This window comes from Alexandromys fortis, unplaced genomic scaffold (genome assembly GCF_014885135.2).
Source record: "Alexandromys fortis isolate MF-2015 unplaced genomic scaffold, M_Fortis_MF-2015_v1.1 scaffold_2884, whole genome shotgun sequence".
Classification (NCBI taxonomy): Eukaryota; Metazoa; Chordata; class Mammalia; order Rodentia; family Cricetidae; genus Alexandromys; species Alexandromys fortis.
In genome coordinates, this window is record NW_026072680.1 from 1 (window position 1) to 3,842 (window position 3,842).

The 3,842-nt window shown below is 47.9% G+C and overlaps 1 long non-coding RNA gene across 2 annotated transcripts in view; it reads right to left on the reverse strand.

The window, feature by feature from the left end:
* Positions 1-906: 906 nt before the first annotated feature.
* Positions 907-3,842, reverse strand: part of LOC126496454 (uncharacterized) — a 6,144-nt gene continuing 3,208 nt past the window's right edge. Inside the window, exons 2-3 of one of the 2 annotated variants that reach the window (XR_007590366.1) lie at positions 3,307-3,376; positions 907-1,131 (exon numbers count right to left, since the gene is read on the reverse strand). This is a non-coding gene — a long non-coding RNA (uncharacterized lncRNA). Of the gene's footprint in view, positions 1,132-2,416; positions 2,583-3,306; positions 3,377-3,842 lie in introns of those variants that run through there. The other variant, XR_007590365.1, reaches the window with a different exon arrangement.

Here is a 3,842-nt window from a genome sequence, read left to right on the forward strand (position 1 = left end):
AGGCTTTATGCTTCTACCTCTGAACCTTGAGGTCCAGTTCCCCAATCTACTCGAATGTACTGCAGTACAACCCCTGCCACTGATGTAGATGGCCTCGCTACATTTTCAAGTCTGTCTGATCCTTGAGATCAAGTCCTCTCGTTCCATCCATAATCTGCATTAAAGCATGAGCTGCTGAGTAATTGTTTGACCGACTTTGTGCTGCCATCTCAAAGAGATGCCAGATAACTTTATTCTTCAACTACCTGCTCTAACTAACTGATTTATCCCAGCTCATAAATACCAGATACTAACTGCCTGAGAACCCATAGCCCATGTCAACTTTGAATGAGATAAAAAGAATGGAAATATAAACATATAAACCTCTAAATCTGATCTTCAAGATCTAGTTCCCTATCTCTATCCTAAGATTGTCAATGGAACACACAGGTTACTGCCGCCAGTGATGCTGTAGGATGAACACAGATATGGCCTTGTGTCTTTTGTCCTTGCCAGTCAAACCTAGTTTCGTTTACTGATCTGCTGCTGGCTTCATGCCTAAGGCCTTGATCTATAGTACCATGGGTGCACCCATCTCCAGCAGACCTCAGTCAAGCAGAGTTTCATTTACCAATCTGCTGCAGGCTTCATGCCTAAAGCCTCGCTCTAGGGGACATGGGTGCACCAATCTACAGTAGACCTCTTCAATCTCTCCAATCACCTCCCTCCTAGCACACATTGATTTGTCCATGCCCTGGCCCCGCCCTGCCCTGCCCAGCCCCACCCCAGCCCCCACGCAAGCCCAAGCCCAAGATCAAGCCCGAGCCCCAGCCCTAGGCCCACAATAGGCTCCTTAAAGCTTTATGCTTCTACCTCTGACCTTTGAGGTCCGCTTCCCCAATCTCCTCGCGAAAGTACTGCAGTACAACCCCTGCCACCGATGTACATAGCCTGCCGACATTTTGAAGTCTGTCTGATCCTTGAGATCAAGTCATCTCGTTCCATCCATAATCTGCATTTAAACATGAGCTGCTGAGTCGTTGTATGACCTACATTTCACTGCCATCTCAAAGAGATGCCAGATATCTTTCCACCTCAACTACCTCCTCCAACTAAGTGGTTTGTCACAGCTCACAAATCACCAGGTGCTAACTGCCTGGGAACCCATAGCCCACGTCAGCAGTCAAGGAGGTAGAAAGAATAAAAATATAAACATATAAACCTCTAAATCTGATCTTCAAGATCTAGTTCCCTGTCTGTATCCTAAGATTGTCAGTGGAACACACAGGTCACTGCTGCCAGTTACATTGTAGGATGAACACAGATATGGCCTTGTGTCTTTCGTCCTTGACAGTCAAGCAGAGTTTCATTTACTGATCTGCTGCTGCCTTCATGCCTAAAGCCTCACTCTAGCGGACATGGGTGCACCAAATCCAGTAGACCTCTTCAATCTCTCCAATCACCTCCCTCCTAGCACACATTGATTTGTCCATGCTCTCGCCCTGCCCCTACCCGCCCCACCCAGCCCCTCACAAGCCTAAGCCCAAGCCCCAGACCCAGCCCCAGCCCTAGCCCCGCAATAGGCTCCTTAAGGCTTTATGCTTCTACCTCCAAACCATGAGGTCCGGTTCCACAATTTCCTCGAAACTACTGCAGTACAACCCCTGCCACCAATGTAGACGGACTGCCCACATTTTGAAGTCTGTCTGATACTTGAGATCATGTCATCTCGTTCCATTCATAATCTGCATAAAAGCATGAGCGGCTGAGTCATTGTATGACCTATATTTCACTGCCATCTCAAAGAAATGCCAGATATCTTTCCCCCTAAACTACCTTTTCCAACTAAGCGGTTTGTCATAGCTCATAAATCATCACGTACTAAGTGCATGGGAACACATAGTCCACGTCAACAATGATGGACGTAAAAAGAAGAGAAATATAAACATATAAACCTCTAAATCTGATCTTCAAGATCTAGTTCCCTGTCTCTATCCTAAGATTGTCAGTGGAACACACAGGTCACTGTTGCCAGTGACATTGTAGGATGAACACAGATATGGCCTTGTGTCTTTCATCCTTTACAGTCAAGCAGAGTTTCATTTACGAATCTGCGGTTGGCTTCATGTCTAAGGCCTCGCTCTATAGTACCATGGGTGCACCCACCTCCAATAGACCTCTTCAATCTCTACAATCACCTCCCTCCTAGCACACATTGACTTGTCCATGCCCTCGCTACGCCCCACCTTGGCCCACCCAGCCCAAGCCCAAGCCCCAGCCCCAGCCGTAGCCCCACAATAGGCTTCTAAAAGCTTTATGCTTCTACCTCCTACCCTTGAGGTCCGGTTCCCCAATCCCCTCGAAAGTACTGCAGTACAACCCCTGCCACCGATGTATATAGCCTGCCCACATTTTGAAGTCTGTCTGATCCTTGAGATCACGGCATCTTGTTCCATCCATAATCTGCATTTAAACATGAGCTGCTGAGTCGTTGTATGACCTACATTATACTGCCATCTCAAAGAGATGCCAGATATCTTTCCACCTCAACTACCTCCTCCAACTAACTGATTCGTCCCAGCGCATAAATCACAACGTACTACCTGCCTGGGAAGACATAGCCCAGGTCAACAGTGAAGGAGGTAGAAAGAATAGAAATATAAACATATAAACCTCTAAATCTGATTTTCAAGATCTAGTTCCCTGTCTGTATCCTAAGATTGTCAGTGGAACACACAGGTCACTGCTGCAAGTGACATTGTAGGATGAACACAGATATGGCCTTGTGTCTCTCATCCTTGCCAGTCAAGCCGAGTTTCGTTTCCGATCTGTGGCTGGACTCATGCCTAAGGCCTCGCTCTATAGTAGCATGGGTGTACCTATCTCCAGCAGACCTCATCAATATCTCATATCACCTCTCTCCTAGCACACATTGATTTGTCCTTGCTCTAGTCCTGCCCCTGCCATGCCCCACCCCAGCCCCCTTTCAAGCCTCAGCCCCAAACACAGCCCTAGCCCAGCAATAGTCTCCTTCAGGCTTTATGCTTCTACCACTGAACCTTGAGGTCCAGTTCTCCAATCCCCTCGAATGTACTGCAGTACAACCCCTGCCACTGATGTAGATTGCCTGCCAATATTTTCAAGTCTGTCTGATCCTTGAGATCAACTCTCTCGTTCCATCCATAATCTGCATTAAAGCATGAGCTGATGAGTCGTTGTTTGACCGACATTTTGCTGCCATCTCAATGAGATGCCAGATATCTTTCCACCTCAACTACCTCCTCCAACTAACTGATTCATCCAGGCGCATAAATCACCAGGTACAACCTGCCTGGAAAGCCATAGCCCACGTCAACAGTGAAGGAGGTAGAAAGAATAGAAATATAAACATATAAACCTCTAAATCTGATCTTCAAGATCTAGTTCCCTGTCTCTATCCTAAGATTGTCAGTGGAACTCACAGGTCACTGCTGCCAGGGAAATTGTAGGATGAACACAGGTATGGCCTTGTGTCTTTCGTCCTTGACACTCAAGCAGAGTTTTGTTTACCGATCTGTGGCTGGCCTCATGACTAAGGCCTCGCTCTCTAGTACCATGGGTGCACCCATCTCCAGCAGACCTCATCAATATCTCATATCACCTCTCTCCTAGCACACATTGATTTGTCCACGCTTTAGCCCTGCCCTCGCCATGCCCCACCCCAGCCCCCGCCCAAGCCCAAGCCCAAGTCCCAGCCCTAGCCCCAGCCCCAACCCCAGCCCTAGCCCCGCAATAGGCTCCTTCAGGCTTTATGCTTCTACATCTGACCCTTGAGGTCCAGTTCCCCAATCTCCTCGAATGTACTGCAGTACAACCCCTGCCAC